The sequence below is a fragment of the Anabrus simplex genome, chromosome 1 (assembly GCF_040414725.1).
Source record: "Anabrus simplex isolate iqAnaSimp1 chromosome 1, ASM4041472v1, whole genome shotgun sequence".
Taxonomy (NCBI): domain Eukaryota; kingdom Metazoa; phylum Arthropoda; class Insecta; order Orthoptera; family Tettigoniidae; genus Anabrus; species Anabrus simplex.
Window position 1 is genome coordinate 1,687,705,313 of NC_090265.1, and position 22,440 is coordinate 1,687,727,752.

Consider the following 22,440-nt stretch of genomic DNA (forward strand, 5'->3'; position numbering starts at 1 on the left):
GAAGCAAAACATTCAGACAACAAACAGAGGGGGAGAAAAAGAACCCAAAGTAATGTGAGTACAGATAGGAAAACTAAGAAAGGGGGTTGAGGACACAATGATAATATGCCATTGTGGTCAGAGAGAGCAACGTGAACGTGAGACCAGAGCTAGGTGAGGTCAAGTCAAAAATTCGTAGACCTTAAACACAATTGGCCCCCATCACCTTTAGAGCAATCCCCTTTTGAGGCTAGACATAAATTCCAACCATGCTGCCATGATCGGAAGCATGTCTTGTAGTCATTTTCCTACAGCATGTTAAAAATGGACTACGATGCAGTTGTAATTTCCTCCGCTGCCTAAATCTTTGCTCCTTCAGGTGCATTTTCCGATTTGGGAATAGTGCTGCAGGAAGTTGCAGGGTGCAAGGTCAGTTTAATATGGAGGATATGGCACTGAGGTGATGTTGTTCATGGCCAAAAAACCACACCGAATGTGGAAATCTTCTGTTAGAATTTTGTTGCAGGTTCCACAGCTGGTTACCACTAGTGCACCAACTTTATCAGTGGTTTGATGCCACTTCGCAGGTAGTCATATGCACTTTTGTGATCATTTCTGGTGTTGCAATGGGCACTGCATGTCCAGGGTGTACATCATTTCAATTTGATGTTCTGCTCCTCTCAGCAGGAAAATCACTCATGTTCAGGAATGTCCCATAGCCTGCTCCCCAAAAGCTATCTTCAGCATTTCATAACAATCTAAGGCTGTTTTCTCTAATTTTAGGTAGAATTTGATACAAACACGTGTTCATGTAAATCCTCCATTTTACTGTTCACAGAGCACATAATTACAAACACAAGTGTTGTATAACTCCTCATGCTCTTAATAAACTAGGTTTTGACACACTGATTCATCTAGCACATGGTACAGCTTTTGGTGTGTAACAGTTATGAAAGTGCTTCAGTTAAGCGTGGGAAGTACAGTGTGGAAATTAGATGACTAGACCACATACAATAAAACCTCGTTAATTCGAAGTCAGTGGGACTCAAAATCTGACTTTGAATTACGTGATTCCAAATTAACCACCAATTTGTCATTCAGAAGTGCCAACCCTTGTCGTGTTACAAAATATTCTAAGGCCTGTTACTGCATGCAGTTAACCTTGATTCATGGTTTAAACCATTCAAATACCATGGAAAAAAAATTCTATTTCCAAAATGCATCCAAGAAAGTGCATTAGAGTATTCAAATAATGCACTTGGATAACTCACTGACAAACATAACCTCTCGCAACGAAAGAAAGAAAGAAAGAAAGAAAGAAAGAAAGAAAGAAAGAAAGAAAGAAAGAAAGAAAGAAAACGGAAGCACGATTCAAAGACGACGAGAAATCTATGCTGGCTCCCATGTGCAAGTGTGTTATTCCTTGGATTACTGTACTGTATGCATTTTAGATGCCCTGTACTTGCATAGAAAGCACCTGATGCCCTTAAAACATCGTGGCTAATCAAACTTTCCTATGATGAGGGGACAAAGTCTCTCGCTTCCTTCTGCATGACAGCACAATTCACTCACTCTATCCTTGTACGATTTCCCGCCATGGCACTTCTCTCGTACTTCAGAATTGTAAACACTTGCCACGCCACAAAGTATTCTAAGACCCATTAATGCATTCAATCACCTTGATTTACAGTTTAAACCTTTCAAATGCTATGGAAAAAACTATTTCCGAAATGTATCCAACTAGATGCATTCACATACATACATACATACATACATACATACATACATACATACATACATACATACATAGTACATACATACATACATACATACATACATACATACATACATACATACATTATCATTATAGACTGTTACGCCTTTCAGCGTTCAGTCTGCAAGCCTCACTGAATTTACTAAACGTCGCCACAATCCTCGATTTGCAACTAGTGTTGTGGCCTCATTTAGTTCTATACCTCTTATCTTTAAATCGTTAGAAACCGAGTCTAACCATCGTCGTCTTGGTCTACCTCTACTTCTCTTACCCTTCATAGCAGAGTCCATTATTCTCCTAGGTAACCTATCCTCCTCCATTCACCTCACATGACCCCACCACCGAAGCTGGTTTATACGTACAGCTTCATCCATCGAGTTCATTCCTAAATTAGCATTTATCTCCTAATTCAGAGTACCCTCCTGCCATTGTTCCCACCTGTTTGTACTAGCAATCATTCTTGCTACTTTCATGTTTGTTACTTCTAAATTATGAATAAGATAGCCTGAGTCCACCCAGCTTTCGCTCCCGTAAAGCAAAGTTGGTCTGAAAACAGACCGATGTAAAGATAGTTTCATCTGGGAGCTCACTTCCTTCTTACAGAATACTGTTGATCGCAACTGTGAGCTCACTGCATTAGCTTTACGACACCTTGATTCAATCTCACTTGCTATATTACCATCCTGGGAGAACACACAACCTAAATACTTGAAATTATCGACCTGTTCTAGCTTTGTATCACCAATCTGACATTCAGTTCTGTTGAATTTCCTACCTACTGACATCAGTTTAGTCTTCAAAAGTCCAATTTTCATACCATACTCATTGCACCTATTTTCAAGTTCCAAGATATTAGACTGCAGGCTTTCGGCACAATCTGCCATTAAGACCAAGTCGTCAGCATAGGCCAGACTGCTTACTACATTTCCACCTAACTGAATCCCTCCTTGCCATTTTATACCTTTCAGCAGATGATCCATTTAAACTACGAACAGCAAAGGTGAAAGATTACAGCCTTGTCTAACCCCTGTAAGTACCCTTAACCAAGAACTCATTTTACCATCAATTCTCACTGAAGCCCAATTTTCAACATAAATACCTTTGATTGCTTTTAATAATCTACCTTTAATTCCATAGTCCCCCAGTATGGCGAACATCTTTTCCCTCGGTACCCTGTCATATGCTTTCTCTAGATCTACGAAACATAAACACAACTTCCTATTTCTATCATAGCATTTTTCAATTAGCTGGCGCATACTGAAAAGCTGATCCTGACAGCCCCTCTGTGGTCTAAAACCACACTGGTTTTCATCCAACTTCCTCTCGACGACTGATCGCACCCTCCCTTCCAAGATGCCAGTGAATACTTTGCCTGGTATACTAATCAATGAGATACCTTGATAGTTGTTGCAATCCTTCCTGTTCCCTTGCTTACAGATAGGTGCAATTACTGCTTTTGTCCAATCTGAAGGTACCTTACCAACACTCCATGCTAATTTTACTACTCTATGAAGCATGAGTTCACCTGAATTACTCAAAACACTGTTCATTTCCTTTTTCCCTCCCTTCCTAAGATTCTTTATTACTGTCCAGAAAGGTTTCCTTGCTGCTTGACCTAGCGTTTCCAGGTTGTTACCAAAATCTTCCCATGACTTCTTTTTGGATTCAACAACTATTAGTTTCGCTCTGTTTCTTTCATCTACATACAAATCCCTGTCTGCCTCGGCCCTTGTTTGGAGCCATTTCTGATAAGCCTTCTTCGTACGTTTACAAGCTGCTCTCACTTCATCATTCCACCAAGCTGTTCGCCTTTTCCGATCTTTACACACAGTTGTTCCTAGGCATTCCCTTGCTGTTTCTACTACAGCATCCCTGTATGCCACCCATTCACTTTCTATATCCTGAACCTGCTTACTGTCTACTGTTCGAAACTTCTCACTAATCATATCCATATACTTCTGTCTAATTTCCTCGTCCTGGAGATTTTCTACCCTTATTCGTTTGCAGACAGATTTCACTTTCTCTACCCTAGGCCTAGAGATACTTAGTTCACTACCGATCAGACAGTGGTCTGTATCATCAAAAAATCCCTGGAAAACTTGTACATTCCTAACTGATTTCCTGAATTCGAAGTCTGTTGAGATGTAGTCTATTATGGATCTGGTACCCCTAGCCTCCCACGTGTAGCTGTGAATACCCTTATGCTTGAAGAATGTATTCGTAACTGCTAAACCCGTACTAGCACAGAAGTCCAGCAAATGCTTCCCATTCCCATTAGCTTCCATATCTTCCCCACATTTACTAATGACCCTTTCGTATCCTTCAGTTCTGTTCCCAACTCTCGCATTGAAATCGCCCATTACCACTATTCTATCCTTGCTGTTGACCCTGACCACGATGTCACTCAATGCTTCATAAAACTTGTCAACTTCATCCTCATCTGCACCCTCACTTGGTGAATACACAGGCACAATTCTAGTCCTAATTCCTCCAACTGACAAATCTACCCACATCATTCACTCCTTTACGTGCCTAACAGAAACTGTGTTGTGTGCAATGGTATTCCTGATAAAGAGCCCTACCCCAGACTCTGCCCTTCCCTTTCTAACACCCGTCAAGTACACTTTATAATCTCCTATCTCTTCCTCGTTATCTCCCCTTACCCAAATATCACTTACTCCTAGCACATCCAGATGCATCCTCTTTGCTGACTCAGCTAGTTCTACTTTCTTTCTTCCATAAGCCCCATTAATATTGATAGCTCCCCATCGAATTCCATTTCGTTCGCCAAGTTGTTTCCAAGGAGTCCCTCGCCTGTCAAGTGGTAGTGGGACTCCGTTACTCCCATAGGTCCGAGGCTTGCTTAAAATATTCTGAGCTCGGTAAATTCATGAAGCAGGATGCTACCCTACTTGCACATAGTCCATGTGAGGATCTCTCTTACGGGTTATGAACCACCGGTGGATTGTATAGTCCTAGCCGCCTGAGCACAAGGAGGGCCACGACTCATGTCCGAGATGCCCACTCCCATTCCATAGCAACTGGTATCCCGACTCTCAGGACCACTTACTAGGCCACTCAGCTGTTGCCCATGTTTCACGAACTATGACGTGACTACAGTAACCCACAAACATGGATAACACGGTGTTCAAATAATCCACTTGAATAAATCACTGACAAACATTACCTCACGCAACAAAAGAAATAAAATCACGCGATTCAAAGATGAGGTTAAACTATGCTGGTTCCCCTGTGCAAATGTATTATTTCTTTGATTATATGAGTCACGCTTTTTCGTCAACTGTCGGCATCGCCAGTGTTCGTGGATTCTGTTTCTCCGCACTCTGCCTGCTGCGTGATATTACGACGTTCCTTAAAACGTTGAATACGGAAGAATTCAGATTTCACTCGAACTTAGCAATTATGAAGCACACTGTAGACATACCGAAGTGTGTGAAAGTGCAGAAAGCTACCCCTGCATATTCCGGAAGACGCGTTCTATCATGACGCGGATAAATTTTGAATTTGAATTACAGTAGAAGTCCGCTATAGCGAGTACAGCTTATAACGAGAACCCCTTTATACCGATAATATTTTGCTGTCCCTATATTAAATTGTGTATTGTACTTTGGTTACAGCAAGAGCCCTATCACTGACGCATCCATTATTACGAGCGATTAAGCGCGCGCAATTTTTTTCGTTATCGATATTTATGCACCCCAGCGATTATGATGCATGCAATCGATTATCTTCGGTATCGTTTCCTCGTTATGTCTACTAGCGAGTTCTCTCGTCGAGATTCAAAGGCGATGTCAGAGTCTATTTGTAATATCCGCGGTCTGCTGTTCTGTAAAGAAAATTCAAAATGAAAGAGAACATATTTTTGTTATAAATGCGTAAATAACATGTCCGATAACAGTTCTTAACTCATTAAAAATAAAGGCTGAATAAACGATTGCTTAATTTTAATGCTAAATACTGCAATGAAGTAAAAACGGGATACGCCTCGAGATATGGCCGAGTGCATAATTTATTTCACAGGTTAGTATATACCGTATTTACTCGTGTATTAGACCCCCTCGCGTATTAGACCCCCCCTGGCTTTTCGAGACGAAGAAAATGAAAAAAATAAATCTCGCCTATAAGACCCCCAACGTAATTCGTCAGAGAACGATGACGATTCCGCTTCGAAGCGGATACAAGTCTTATTGCAGCACTGATGACATTGCACAAATTTGTGAATAGTTTCGTCTGTACGACCTACGCAATGAAAAACGCGTCAAATCCATGCGTTACATCTGTGTTTCGTAGTTAAGAAATGTCCACCTCTTTAGCGTAGGTCTACTGCAGCTCTGATGACGTCGCACAGATAGGTGAATAGGCCTAGCTTCGTGTCCGACCCGCACATTGCGAGCATGCATCAGTCATGCTATATGTCTGTGTTTTGTAGTTAATAATGTCCGCCAGCGTAATAGTTAGCACAAGAAGTTCCTGTTTTCCGGGGTCTGACTTCGATTCCCGGTACTGTACTGCCAGAGATTCACGAATGGCAGGAAGGTTGATATGCGGTAAAAGCGGTACATGTAACTCCCCTCCACTGGGGGTGTGTCTAAAAAGAGCTGTACCACCTCGGGATGAGGAAACGAGTTTACTTTAGTTGAGAAATATTCGCGGTTGTTGCTATTTATACAGCAGGCGAGATCATTAACAGAGTGGCCGTTTAACATCTCGTAACTCGGGCCAATATAGGTAAATATTTGGAGAGAGGTGAGTTTAAAACGTGATAAAAGCTATTCAACTAAAACGATTGTTTTACTCGCCAACGTACCTAACAAATAATAATAATTTTATGTCCCCACGTACTTTAAACGATTTTCGGAGACGCCAAACAAAACATGCCCGGGTATACGTTAATAAAAAAAGAGACAACGAACGTACAAAATTAAACATTATGATAATAAAACGCATTACCGCCACACCTGTAGATATCCATAAATACGGCATATTTTCCTGTTATTTTTTTTTTCATCGAACGTTTGGCACTATCAGGGCGATAATATACGATACCTAACCTAAACAATGTGGTCTGTCTTATCTCATGGACAGCTGTTTACGCAAATGCTGATGTGATAAATGTAGAGAACAAGCATGAAATATACTTTAAAATAGGGGTCTGTGTTTCAACAGCCGCAGTTATCAAAAGAATGTTTCCAGTTAGTATGTATTAAATTCGGAAGTACAACTCATAACATACGCTAGTTATCAGCTGATGGTTTGGCATGCCTTCTACAGCACGACTTTATTCAGAAGGAGTGGCTTCTGCTGCATATACACCAACTGCGAATATCAGAGACCATCTGGGAATAGATTTACACTGTTTAGACTCTATAGTCGGGAACGAAATTATTTTTGAAAGGTTCAAAAAGACGGGACCTCGTGTGCTCTTGATTGCAGTGCATGGCTCAAAGAGAATGAACAATGAAGCATGGCTGACGCGACTGACGAGAGATAGCAGTGAAGATGACGTCACTTAGAATGCCGACACGCCGGTAGCAAGGCAGGGAAGTTGGCGGCGCAAGGCGATAATTCAAATGAAAGCAGTGATCAAGTTTACTGTGTGGTAGGCCTTCTGCTGAACTGACAGAGACAAATGACTGGCCATCAAGTTCTTTTGCATCAATATTTAATTATATGATAACACGATACCCTTATCCCTTTCTTCTATGGGATCGAGTATGAAGTGAGACGAATCTTCGTAGCGAGTTTTTACGGCCGTATGCCCTTCCTGACGTCAACCTCACCAGAGGAATTAATGAGATTTAACGAATGACGTGATATGAGTAACTAAAACGGACTTTTATATGTACCGTAGGCCTAAAAGTCGTGTTCACCATTTTTTGTCTTTTTATGTTTAGAAATACTGCCTTCCGATGAAAATAGCCAGTATAACTTAAATACATTTAAAGTTTGTTAAATGATAGTATAGAATGTTTACACGTACAATTTATAGCTCTTTATAACCTAGAAGTCATGTGTTCGCTGCACAAAATTTTGACGTTATCGCATATTGGACCCCCCTTCATTATTTTTGGCTGTAAAAGTGGGGAAAAAAGGGGTCTAATACGGTATTTTCTTGCGTCTGGTTAAATTACAGAAAGGTTATTATGATGTAAATTTATAGCGAGAACGTTATGATTTCTCTAGTGGTGCTCGAAGTATGTTTTCATTTTATGTATAGTACGGTTAAGTTATGATAGGTGACGCTTTTTGAATAAGGAAACTGAAACGTTTGCCACAAAATGCGATCGATCATCTTTGGTATGGTGTAGTTTTCTCACTATGTGCATTTGCGAGCTCTTGTCGATATTCGAAGGCGATATTGGAGTCGATTAGAAATACCTAACGACTGCTGTTTTCTAAAGAAAATTCGATATGAAAGAGAATAACAAGTTTTCGAAATAAATGCGTAAATAACGTGGCCAATAGCAGTTGTTAACTTGTTAAAAATAACGGCTGAAGTAAATGATCTCTTATAACAGTTTGACTGTACTTCACAGTAATGAAATATATATCATTTTATTTATACAAAAATGCCTGCATTAAATACATTAGTGAAAAACGTTATATTTTAAATTCAATTCTACTGAGAAACTTCGTCACTTTCCCGTGAAAACGTCTTTCAGGCCAGCTACTTTCATCAGCTAAGCTCATCGAAAAATATTCTACTAAATAAGTTATCAGAATTATATTGATATCTAAGAAATTTAAAACCACATCTGAGACTCCAGTTTCACTATTGCTGCAAGGAGAGTGTGTCAGAGTAATTATGCCGATCAGGAAAACAACATTATAATCCAGTCACTTAATTGACATCTTAAAAACGTCTACGGTAGCTACCTCTGTTTTTTACCTTGAATAAATCTAACTGGAACAGATACATTTATTTACAGTAATCATTATCTGACGACAGTCTCATGTAAATTAGAAGACTTTGTTTTAATAACCTAAAAAAGAACAATGTTGCTTGTTTATCAGTAAATGTTTTTGTGACTTATTACGAACTTACGGCGCGAAACTTAACTTCGAGTTTGCCCATGTTTTAGGCCTCTGTACTTTTCATTAATGATTTTTTTGACCGATAAACAGGCGAGAAATCTGGCTTGCATGATAGGCATAATTACTGGTGCAGTTCACATAAACCTACCTGTGGTAGTTATAAAAGATCGCTGAAATAACGTAAATAAGCATAGGTTGTAACAGGTCCAGTCACATAATCAAGTAAGCTAATCACAACACACAAATACAAAAATGATACCAAAATACATTAAATCCCAGAAGTTGTAATGAAACAGACTCGCACTCACAACGCACACATATATGTTACGTACTGTACACACAACACACACACAAAACACTTAAATTGTCATTTCTTCAGTCACAGAATACAGTAGTCACTTTGTAGTGAAAAAGTCTTTAATCGTCAGTTGTTTTTTGTTTTGTTGTGCCTTAACACGGTACAGTGCTCCCTCGATATTTAAAACATTCTGTTCTTCGCTGCTGTCTGTGTCATAAGGAGTAATATAGTCGCGAATTTTGTCAAAGGTGGCTAATGCTTCTGCAAACGTTGGCAGGGGTTCAATTTCATCTTCGTTTTCGTCTTCGTCTTCCCCCTCGCTCGCGAGCTCATGCACGGCGCTTGCACTGGCTGTGGCAGTAGCATCATCACACAGCTGTTCTATGCTCTTTACACCACAAGTGGCGAGCTCACTATTGACTGTAGCGTATATCTCGAAGTTAACATCTCTTGGCGCGAGCTTCTCCCAGTCATCACTGATAAGTTGTTCTTCGCTGCTGGTGTTGGTGTCGTTCGTGTTGCTGCTTTCGCCAAAGCCACATTTGTGAAAACAATTTTGAATGGTGGAGGGCGAAACGTGGAACCATGCTGACACAACAAAGTGGATTGCCTGTAGAATACTTCTTTCCTGCCGTCCAACATACACACAGCCCTTTGCACCAGCTGCTTGCGGTAGTACCCTTTAAAGCACTTTATCACCCCCGCATCCAGAGGCTGAAGGACACTGGTACAGTTCTGGGGATAGAAAATAACTTTCACATTTCGTAAAAAAGAAAGTTCCTGCGGGTGGGCTGCACAGTTATCTACAAACAAAACTATTTTTTTCGCTTGAGCACCCATAGAAGCATCCAGTCCATGAAGAAAATCCAAAAAAATGTCTGTGGTCATCCAAGCTTTACCATTCGCGTAGTATCGCACTGGTAACTTCTTGACATTCTTAAAGCATCTCGGTTTTGCTGCTTTGCCTATAACGATAGGGATACATTTGTCTGACCCGTCACTGTTACAGCACAACAAAAAACGTTATGCGGTCCTTCGCATTTTTGCCTCCATGACAAGATTCTCCTTTAAGAGCCAGCGTGCGATCCAATTTTTAATACAGGTTTTAAATGGGATGCTCGCGGGACCACGTAATTTGAACGAATATTACGGGAAAACGTAGTTTCGGGGAACGGATGATCGAGGCTAATTGGTTAGCATTCTGGCCTATGGTCCAAAGGGTCTTAGGTCTGATTTTCAACCAGGTTGGGGATTTTAACCTTGATTGGTCATTTCATCTGGCTCAGGGACTGGGTATGTGTGTCGTTTTCAACATGAGATTTCATCCTAGGGAGGGCTGCAACCTCACTGAAGTGAAGTCACCCATGGGTGTCACTCGAAATAACTCCACCAGAACTCTCCAGGGGCTGTACGCCATTATTATTATTATTATTATTATTATTATTATTATTATTATTATTATTATTATTATTTATTTTAATTTTTAAGCCAACATAGGTTTTTCTTTTTTTTGTCAGCCCATTACTGTTTCACCCTTTCTGAATGTAATTTTCTTTCTGCTTCTGGAATCACTCTTCCTATTCTCTGCTTGTTGATTTTTGTCTGTGTTTATCTTTCAATATGTTGAGTGTGTTTGTTTTATATTTTAAATTTTCTATTGTAATATGCAACTCTCTCATGTCGTCTTTGAGTTCTGTGATCCATCTAATATTACTCTTACTCTTCCATCATTTTTCTGTTATTTTTCTACTGATTCTCTTTTCTGGTGACCGTATTAGATGCCCTAAGAATGATATTCATTTCTTTTTCATTGTGCTAGTCATAGGTTCTATTTCTTTATAAACTGTCTCATAGGAAGCTAGTCTCCAGACTCCGTTTACTTGGTAATTTTTATTTAAACAGGTTCTCACTATTCTCCTTACCTATTGCAACTTTGTTTGTTGTTTTGAATAATGTTTCACATTCATATGTAATTTGTGGCGGGGTGACTGTTTAGTAGTGTTTCAATTTGGTTGCTATGGAGAGACACTTTTTATTATATGTATTCTTGGTAACATGCTGTGCTGTAACCAGTTTATCTATTCTGTTTTACCATGCTGGTTTCTCTTTCAGGTCGTATGTGATTATTTCACCTAAATATTTAAATTTTTCTACAATTTCTATTTCTTGATCTCCCAGCCTAATTTTGTTTGTAAGCAGAAGTTGAGTTAGCATAATTTCTATTTTTTCAAATGAAATTTCCAAACCAATATTTTGAGCTATTTCCTGTAAAGATTTTTGTTGGTTTGTTTCCTGAATATCATTGGCCAGAAGAGCTGGATCATCAGCAAATCCTAACAGTTCAAATGTACGTTATCCTTCTGGGTTTCAATTTTTATATTTTTAGAGTTGTTCTTGTACCATTCCCTCATAATGTACTCTAGCGCACAGTTAAAAACAAGAGGTGATAATCCGTCACCCTGTCTTAAACCAGTTATTACCAAGAATGGTTCAGAAAGTTCTCCTCTGAACTTAATTCTAGAAATCACATTAGAGTAAGTTCAATCAATTCGATTGGGTGAAGTCTGAAATGTCTTAAAATTTTTAATAATGATGGTCTGTGGATGGAGTCGTAAGCTTTCTTGAAATCTTTGAACGTTATTGAAAGGGCTTGTTTCGTTTTCTGTAATATGCCATGACTAGCTTAAATGTTATTATTTGTTCAGAGCAGCAGCTTCTCCAAGGTCTGAAGCCTCCCTGGTATTCACCTAACTCTTGATCAAGTTGTTCTTTAACCTTTCGATCAGCGAGTTTTTGGTGACACTCACCAGGAGTGAGTTTTTTCTTGAAAATTTTGAATAGTTGATTTTAAGTTATTTTGATTCTAATACACTTATGGTACATAACTGATACCGGTACCTTCAATTTAATTGAATTCAGTGGCATAGATAATATTTTCTCAAAATACTGAAAGGAATAATAAAATTGACAAAAATTGACCTCTGTCTAGAGGTGATCAAATTTGTATCCTTTAAAACACACTGACTTGACTTTACAACAGTTTCACCCATCAAAATGTCTTTAGGGTATGGTACTCTTCAAAACAGGGGTGTACACACAGTACACATCCACTTAGTGTCTGTTCTTTTGGGTGGTCTCTTCTTTGTGTGCTGACACACAAAGCACCGCCGTTGTGGTTTCTGCTTTGATTGCGTTGGAGGTACTGGTTTAGGGAAATGACATCCACAAAGTCTCAAGCAGTCTCCTCCTGAAGGTGGTCGACCTCCTTTTGTTGGTTTCCTCTCCACTGCAAATTTCTCTAGAAGCTGATCTATAAGGCAGAGGCAGAAGTCAAGTAGCTGTGGATTTTTTTCAGTCTTCACCTTGTAAATAATGTACGAGTTCAGCACTGAAATGTCTATCAGGTAAAAAAAAAAAAAAAAAAAAAAACAAACTTAACATACCATTTCAGTGTTTTCCTGACATTTGCAGTGAAGTTTACTTGCATATCAGCTTTGTCAATTGGGCCCATGTTCTCATTATAATCCAGTACACTCAAGGGTTTTTTATTCTGCCCTGTGGTGAGGTCTGTTTTACCTGTTTCTACCATCACGTTCTCATGTATGCTAGTTAGCATGGTAACATCCCTTTCGTCATGTCATCTTTGCACCAGCATATCATTGGTGTGCCATGAAATACATTCTCCCATTTGAATTTTCTTCGGGAAGTCTGGCATTCTTTTTCTGTTTTTTCTGACTGTGCCACAAGCTCCAGTATTTACCTTGTGTAAGTGCTCAAAAAGATCTGGGCTTGTGTAACAGTGTGACCTTTACCAATGTAAGGTGCTGTCAGAGGTTTGACAACTGACGCAGACATCCAAGATTTTCATAGTGTTCAATTTCCGTATCTTTTCCAGTTTAAACAGTAAAATCAAGGATAAACCCAGTTTCACAGTTGCAAAGTATGAACAGTTTGATACCAAACCTGTGTTGCTTTGGTTGCCAGCGTTTCGCCCTCGTGTGCTAGGGTGGGCTCATCAGTTGGTACCTAGCACACCTACCAATACGCTGGCTAGTGCATACCGTGGAGGCCACTGCGTAGGCTAACTGGAGCCACCGGCAGTGCCAGTGCACTAAGAATGAGTTAGCTGGAAAATTTATAATGTCCAATAACGGACCATTTATATTGGTATTATAAATTTACTCATTCAGGACAAATATTTCAGATTCCCTATGGGAATCAACATCTATATCATTATCAGAGATCACTTTATCGAACATTGGAGTTTCAGTCAATTTATTTGTTGACCAATAGTTTTTCTTCACATGTCCCATCAACAAAACAGGTGCCAGGAAAACATAAAGAGTCTCCACGGTTATGCCTTGCCACTTACGTAACTTCAACTTTTCCTTTACGTCCGTATTTTCCGTAACAGATAAGTAGTACTTGTTCATTTCTGACACTATCAAATTCATAATATTACAATCAACAACCTCTTTGAAAATCGACACTTCAAGTCTTGACTCATTGTCATTATCATTCACATGAAGATTATCACTAACACCTGAATTTGATGCATCAAAATGAGCAGAAAGCGTAGGAAGAAACCTGCCTACAGAACTCCACTTTCTTTCTTTGGTTTGAACAGCTGACAGCTTAGCCTTCTTTGCGTCAGCGGGTTGCACTTCGTTCTCAGTTTCCATGTTGTCATCTTCCGAGGAATTACCAATTTCACTCTCATCAGCATAAATATTAATTTCATCGTCAGGCTCCTCATTATTCAAAATATAACTTATATCTTGCAGAGCAAGCCCGCATCCTCGACTTGATCCCGTCATTACCACGTGTATTTATTTACTATCAGAGAGTGTTTTTACAGAAACCAGGGATGAGGGAAAGAAATATTATGTGTATTGTCAAGGAATAGTAGTGCAATGCACTACCAGGAAACAACAGTAGAAAACAGTTCCCGGCTGTTGTCGTAATTCTTAGCACAATCACTTAAGAAATTAGGTTATGTGACTACAGATGCTGGGACGGAACTTCACCACAGAACATGCGAGATGTGACAAAACATGGAATAAACTTTGCTGAACATGTCAAACATCCCCAAAATTGTTCTAAAAACCTACCAGTACGATGTCAGGAAACAATTTCAAACATTCAACATGAAACATGAATAGGCACAAACTTCGAGAACGTAAATAGACGGCAGTACTCCCGTGGGCTACGTGCAACACTGCCATAAATAGACGGCAGTACTGCTCAGTGGGTTAATCTGATTATAGCTACCGGACGAGTTAGCTACGCGGTTAGAGGCGCGTGGCTGTGAGCTTGCATCCAGGAGATAGTGGGTACGAATCCCACTGTCAGCAGCCCTGAAGATGGTTTTCCATGGTTTCCCATTTTCACTCCAGGCAAATGCTGGGGCTGTACCTTAATTAAGGCCACTGCCGCTTCCTTCCAACTCCTAGGCCTTTCCTATCCCATCGTCGCCATAAGACCTATCTGTGTCGGTGCGAAATAGAGCCACTAGCAAAAAAAAATACCTGATTGTATAGTAGCATAGAGAAAATCTTATACATGCAGTCAAGGATAGAAATACCTTTATAGTTGTCTGGATTACTTCTTTCATCTTTCTTATGAATTGGATTAATTAAAGCTGTTGTCCATTGTTCTGGGAATTTTTCTGATATCCAAATATTCTGTAATATCATATGGAGGGATGTTTTAGTTGCACTGCCGCTATATGTCCACATCTCTGCAAAAACCTGGTCTTCTCCACATGCTCTGTAATTCTTCATTTTCTTAAGCACTGTTTCAACTTCTTTTGCTGTAGTTGGGTTTATATTTTCTAGTTTAGTTTTTATCAGGGTATGTGTATCAATTAATAAGAGCTTTTCAGGTTCATCACTGTTCAAGAGCTTGTTAAATGCTTCCGCCATGATTTCTGCATTTTCCTTATTGTTATGTGCTATTTTTCCATCTTTATTTTTCAACATTAATGTGGCGGGGGTTGTATTTTTGCAATTGTTTACCAAAGGCTTTGTAATAATCTCTAGAATTTGTTTTGTAATAATTTTCCTCAATAGAGTTTATTAAATCTTTTTGATATTTTCTCTTAATTAATTCTTCTAATCATTTGGGTGAATTCTTTTCTGACATTCTTGAGGTTAATGGCGTTTTCTGTTTTGTGGGCTCGAAATTTCAACCAAGTTTGATGTCTTTCTTCATGCATTCTATCACAATCAGAGGTCCACCAGGCATGTCTTTTCCTTGGATTTAATGGAGCTAGATCTTTTGTTTAAGAATTGGTATTAGGTCATTTAAATTATCTGTTAGTCTTGTAGTTCCTGTTCTTTGCCAGTACTGGGCATTCTGGATTAACTGATAAGGGACGCATGTCCTTTTCTCTCCAACTCTGTTTTGTCTTTTTCTTCTTACTGCAGTAAACTTAATCTTGATTTTAATTAAGTAATGATCTGAACCAGTGTTCATTCCCCTTAGAACTCTGACATTGTGGATTTTCTTGTGAAAGAATTTGTCCATACATAGGTGGTCTAGCTGCCATTCTCCGTTTGTCCAATCAGGATGTTTCCAAGTTTTTGTGTGGTTTTCTTTTAAAATATGTAGATTTGGAGATTAGTCTATGGGTTCTGCATATTTCTATGAGTCTTTGGCCATTTCTGTTAGAGGAGCCCATTTTCCTACTACATATCGATACTTCTTTTCCTTACCCAGTTGAGTGTTAAAGTCCCCTATAAGGATCTTGATGTTACTTATATTTTATTCATTGTCTGATCGAGGAGATTAGAGAAATTATCGACTTATTGCAGAGTTTTTGTTAGGAAATGTTTTCCATTGGTAGGGGCATGAGCATTAATGATGGTGTAAGGTTTGTTTGTGGTTTGTATAGTTAGAATTGTAATTTTCAATGAGATGGCTTTGAAATCAATTACAGAATCTATTATTTTCAAATTTACTATCAATCCTGTACCAAACTGGGGACAGTGTTTCATTGTTTCAATGTTTCAGTGTTTCAAATGGATCTTCTGTTAAATTTCTTATTTCTTGGAACCGTACCTCAAGAATATTTTGCCTTCTAATTCATCTGTGAAGTTCTGGAGCTTTCCTGTTTTCAGTAAGGAGTTAATATTGTGCATCGCAATGTAGTTAATATGCCTATGTTTGATTCTGTGTTTGTATGTTTGGTTATATTTATGTATTTTTGAGTGTTCAGATTCATTCTTGTCTTTTAGGTGACTACCCACCAAATCCGATGTGGTCTTTTCCATCCTTAAGGGGTTGGACGGTGGAATTCTTTTAGTAAGAGAGTATTCCATATCTGACTATCAAAGGTTATCAGCCTTAAGTGGAGCAAGCTCTGATTTACAACTGCGGTTGTTAGCCGCAGAGGATATCTATTCATCCACCACTAAAATGTAAAACAGATGCTGTTGGGGTACCGCCACTAACATGTGGAACCGTTGTGCCCTTTATTGCCTGGAGAGGTTTATTTTCTGGCTGTAATTTTATGGCTTTAAGCCTTTTACACACAGCCAGAGGTGACTTATGCAAGTTAAACTATTTTCAAAACTGCTAATACAGCTGAAATTGGTCAAATAAAATACCGTATTACTAACATATTAGACTCCTTTTCCCCCCACTTTTACAGCGTAAAGGATGGATCCAAAACGCTGTAACATCAAATTTTGTGAAGTGAATACATAACTTCTAGGCTATAAAGAGCTATAAATTGTTCATGTAAACATTCTACATTTTTCTTTAACAAGCCTATGAATGTATTTGTGTTGTATTGGCTATTTTTGTTGGAACGCAGTACAGTATTTCTAAATGTAAAACGTCAATAAATGGCGACCACTACTTTTAGGCCTATATATAAAGTAAATCCAGTCAGTCTTAGTTACTCATATCACATCATTCATTTCATTTCGTTAATTCCTCTGATGAAGTCGATGTCAGGAAGGGCAAACAGTCGTAAAAACTCGCTACAAAAATTCGTCTCGGTTAATACTCAATCCCGTAAAGAAACGGGATAAGGGTATTGTTTAATCATATTGAAATGAAATGGTGTATGGCTTTTAGTGCTGGGAGTGTCCTAGGACGTGTCCGGCTCGCCAGGTGCAGGTCTTTTGATTTGACACCTCTAGGCGACCTGCACGTCGTGATGAGGATGAAATGATGAAGAAGATAACACATACACCCAGCCCCCGTGCCAGCGAAATTAACCAATGATGGTTGAAATTCCCGACCCTGCGGGAATCGAACCCGGGGCCCATGTGACCAAAGGCCAGCACACTAACCATTTAGCCATGGATCCGGACATTATCATATTATACAATACTGATACAATAGAACTTAATGGCCATTCATTTGTCTGTGTCAGTTGAGCAGTAGGCCTATACACTGTAAACCTGATCACTGCTTTCATTTGAATTGCCCTGCAGTCGAGAGCATTCGAGGTCCCGTCCTTTTGAACCCAGCGGAAGGGAGTTACATGTAGGCCTACCATTTTTGCCGCATATCAACCTTCGTGCCATTCATAAATCTCTGACAGTACTGTATCGGGAATCGAACTCAGACTCCCGAGAACGGCAGGTAATTGAGGTAACCATTATGCTGGCGGACATTCTTAACTACAAAATACAGAGTCCAGACAGTGTAAATCTTTTCCCAAATTGTTTCTGGAGAAGGTCTCTGATGTTTCCAGTTGGTATGTGTGAAGCAGAAGCCACTCCTTCCGAATAAAGCCGTCCTGTAGTACGCGTGCCAAACCACCACTTGATAACTAGCGTATGTTACGAGTTTACTTCTGAATGTAATACATAGTGACTGGAAGCATTCTTTCGATAACTGCGGCTGTTGAAAGCCAGACCCTTATTTTTAAGTATATTTCATTATTGTTCTCTACATTCATCACATCAGGATTTACCTAAACAGTTGTAAATGAGATAAGAGAGACCACGTTGTTTAGGTTTGGTATGCTATCACCCACATAGTGCCAAAAGTTCCACGAGGGAAGGAATAAAAGTAAATAACGGGAAAATTTGCTGCATTTATGAATATCTACTGGCATGACGGCAATGCATTTTATTATCATAATGTTTAATTTTGTATGTTTGTTCTCTCCATTTTTTTATTAATGCATACCCTAGTATGTTTTGTTTGGAGTCTCCGAAAATCGTTAAAAGTGGGGACATAAAATCAATATTATTATTATTATTATTATTATTATTATTATTATTATTATTATTATTATTATTATTATTTGTTAGGTACGTTGGCGAGTAAAACAATTGTTATAATTGGATAGTTTTTATCACGTTTTAAACTTATTTCTCTCCAAAAAAATACACATATCGGCCCGAGTTACGAGATATTAAACGATCACTTTGTTAATGATCTCCCCTGCTATATTAATAGCAACAACCGTGAATATTTCTCGTCTAAAGTAAACTCATTTACATGTAGGCCTACCATTTTTACTGCAAATCAACCTTCCTGCCCCAGCCATTTGTAAATCTCTGGCAGTACGGTACCGGAAATCAAACTCAGACTCCCGAGAATGGCAGCTAATTGTCCTAACCATTATGCTGGTGGACATTAACTACAAAACACAGATGTACCGCATGACTTTGACGCTGTTTTCATTGCATGGGTTGTACGGACAAAACTATTCACAAATTTATGCGATGTCATCAGAGCTGGAATAAGACTTGTACGCAGTTTGAAGCAGAATCATTGTTCTCTGATGAATTACGTTGGGGGGTCTTGTATGCAAGGTTTATTTTTTAAATTGGCTTTGTCTCAAAAAGGGGTCTAATACACGAATAAATTCAGTACTTAGGATAGAAAGAATAATAATTAGAACGTGTATAAATAAACAATATCAAGTTAATGGCCATTGGAGAATAGCTTCAAATAAGAGTTTATAAAGAAATCGACCAGTATCAAGCTCAGTTAGAAAGAATTGCATTTCATTTTTTGGACATCTTATTAGAACACTGGAAACTGGAGTTACTAGACAAATTATTGAATAGCAATATCAGGATTAGATGGATCGCAGAAATTAAGAATGATATTAATGAACTACAAATAACACTAAATGATCTCAAGAACAAAACAGGCAAAATTAAGATTTTCAACGACTCACGTGTGAGACTACAAACCACAATAAAAGGACAAAAGGTAGTGTGTTCTCAACTGATGTCGGCATCTGAGAGGATGTAGAAATATTGGAAGCTTAATAAGGCTAAATTTTCTTTGTATAATTGACTGGAGAGGTCCTATGTTGGCCATAAAAGATTACAATTCCTTTTTCTGGATGAACTAACTGTGAGACATTTCATCTTCTTCCTATTGTCGTTACTTTCACCATATCATTAATCCATTTTGTGTTGCTTAATAAACATAATTTTTGTCATAGTTCGACAAGGATGTCGCCGTTTCATTATCATCGTTCCTTTGCCAAAACCACAAATGTGACAATGCTCTTCTTATCCATTATTTTCCTTAAGACTGGTCACGCCTCTCAGCCAGATATGGATATGCAGTCCATTAGAACAGTTTTCATTGAGTTCATTTTCTTATGCGTGTGTGTAAAGGAAACCGATCCTTTCTGTACCGTACTTTAGGATTGCGTGTTTGCATGACATATTTACCCACTCCTAGAGTGTAATGTATTTAAGGTTCATTTCCCTTTACACATGTGCATAGGAAAATGAAAGGTAAATTTTTCTGATGGACTGCTGTATTTTTGTTGTTGTTGTTGTTTAAAGTTGCTTTACGTGGCATCGTCGTCTTATGGGCGACGATTGCTGTAATTTTAAGGACGAGAAATAGCTGCTGCACATGGAATCAGTATCTTGGATTTGAAGGTTAGCTAAGGCGGGGATGATTACTTTTATGAAGAGAAATGGATTTTCTCTTCGACAAAGAACGACATTATACCAAAAAAATGCCGAATGATTTCAACCGAAAAGTAATTGGTTTTTCATCACTTTGCCATTGAGAAGAGTAAAGTGAAGGAATATTTGCTCTCCCAAATAGGAGTCGCAGGTCAGACGCAGTTCAGTTTCCATATGCCGCAAAGTCGAACTATTGATAAGAAGGGGACATCGTGTGTTATCGTACGCACTACCAGAAGCGAAAAACAGCGATGTACTGCAATGCTTGCTGTAACAGGTGATGGCAGAAAGCTTGCACTTTACATTGTTCTAAAATGAAAAAACAATGCCTGAAGTAAAATTTCCATAAAGGATCCACATTTGTATCCAAGAAAGCGGGTGGATGGACACGTCACTCGTACAAGATTGGATACGAACAGTTTGGAGAAATCTAACAGGGTACCTCCTTTGACGCTCAGCCCTTCTTGTGTTGGACAGGTTTTTCTGCCAGTATGTCATTATTATGCACTTACATGAAGTGTGCTTTTATGAGTTCATGTTTATTTCACTTCAGGTCATATTGCCAGCTCGTAATGGGGAGAATATTTTCCAGTGTTGATACTTCAAACCCATGTGTCCAATTTACCTGATGTAGGTTCCCTACTTGACTTTTCAGAAAAAAATCTCACCAGAATTTTACGCCAAATGACGATAACCAAAAATGAGTTGAACCAATTGTGTGTATATTATATTTTATATCTTTTAAATGTAAATAATTTTTTAAATATCTGAATTCCTTGATTAATTTATGCATCCAGAGTTTTCACCTTTGTTCGTCGTCAAAAAAAGTGTGTTAATTACGCAAGAAAATCGGTAATGCCTGATTATTATTATTATTATTATTATTATTATTATTATTATTATTATTATTATTATTATCATCGTGTGGCATTTACAAGCATAATGTGTAAAAATATACAATTAACATACAAATTAAAATATGGAGGTAATTAAACTAGAATGTCCAGCTTTGACAACCAGTTTACTGCACTTGGTGTCAAGTCATGAAATACAAATTAAAATATAGAGGTAATTAAACTAGAATGTCCAGCTTCGACAACCAGACCACTGCACTTGGTGTCAATTCATGCAGAGCCCGTAAACCGTCCTTAAATGCTGACAGTGGACAACTCTCAACAACATGAAGCAATGTCTCCTTCTCAGCACCACACTCACACGTAGCACTTTGACAATATCCCCACTTTGACATCAAATATCGGCACCTGCCATGGCCTGTTCTGAAACGGTTGAGTTTTGACCACTCATGTCGAAGAAGATCGAAACCTGGCACTTTCTTCGTTGAGTCTTTAATCAGAAAGGCATTGGTGGGTGGACATTGTTCCCATTGCTGTCTCCATTCTGCTTTTACACTGAATTTTTCATAGGAATGTAGATCAGTCTGGAGTGGATTCCTGGATTTCAACCTTATCACAGGTGGATCTCGTAAGGCATTGAACAAAAGTGAGTTTCTGTGTGCAAGGGTCTTCTTGAGCAACTGTACTTTTGCTGCTTTTCTCCTCAGATCCGGAGGAGCAATGTTTGCTAAAACAGGCAGCCACTGAGTAGGAGTGGACCTCACTGTACCAGTAACAACTCTCATGGTTTCATTGAGCTGTACATCAATCTTGCTCGAATGTATGCTGTTTTCCCACACAGGAGGGCAGTACTCACCAGTCGAGTATGCTAGAGAAAGTGAAGCAGTGCGAAGAGTGTTTGCATCTGCACCCCAGTTGCTGCCCACTAGTTTATGCAGTAGATTTACTCTTGGGCTCAGCTTCGTTGACAGATTCGAGCAATGCTGTTTGAACGACAAGAATCGATCCAGTGTGACACCCAGATATTTTGGGAAGAAGTTGTGGGAGACTTCTGTTCCATTAAAAACCACATGTAGCTACCGATTAGCTTCCATGTTGTGCAAGTGGAATGCTGTTACTTCCGTTTTACTAGGATTTGGCTGGAGTCTCCACATGTGGAAATAGTCACACATGGTAGCTAGGTCCTCTGTAAGTACATCCTCACAGTGTGCCAAATCTGTACTCTGAGTAATTAAAGCTAGATTGTCTGCAAACTGTCATGGTCATGGATGTAAAGATTGAATGGAATGGGAGATAAAACTGACCCTTGGGGTAAAGCATTATTTAGAGATCTCCACCTGCTTCTTTCACCGTTCAGAAATACAGTAAGTCGATGGTTGGATAACATGTTGTTTAGTAAACATGCTAGCTTCTGACAAGGGATGACTTGAACAAACTTGAGCAACAGTCCCTCTCTCCAGACCATGTCATAGACTGATGTAAGGTCGACAAAAGCTGCAGCAGTCTTCAGTCTTTTCTGGAATCCTGCTTCAATCTCTGTTGTCAGTGTTAACACCTGATCACAAAAACTAC

At 38.9% G+C, this 22,440-nt stretch overlaps 1 protein-coding gene across 1 annotated transcript in view; it reads left to right on the top strand.

Moving 5' to 3' along the window:
• The window catches only part of kel (kelch protein), a 162,303-nt gene that overhangs the window by 133,417 nt on the left and 6,446 nt on the right, over positions 1 to 22,440 (top strand). The gene's annotated exons all lie outside the window — the stretch shown is intronic.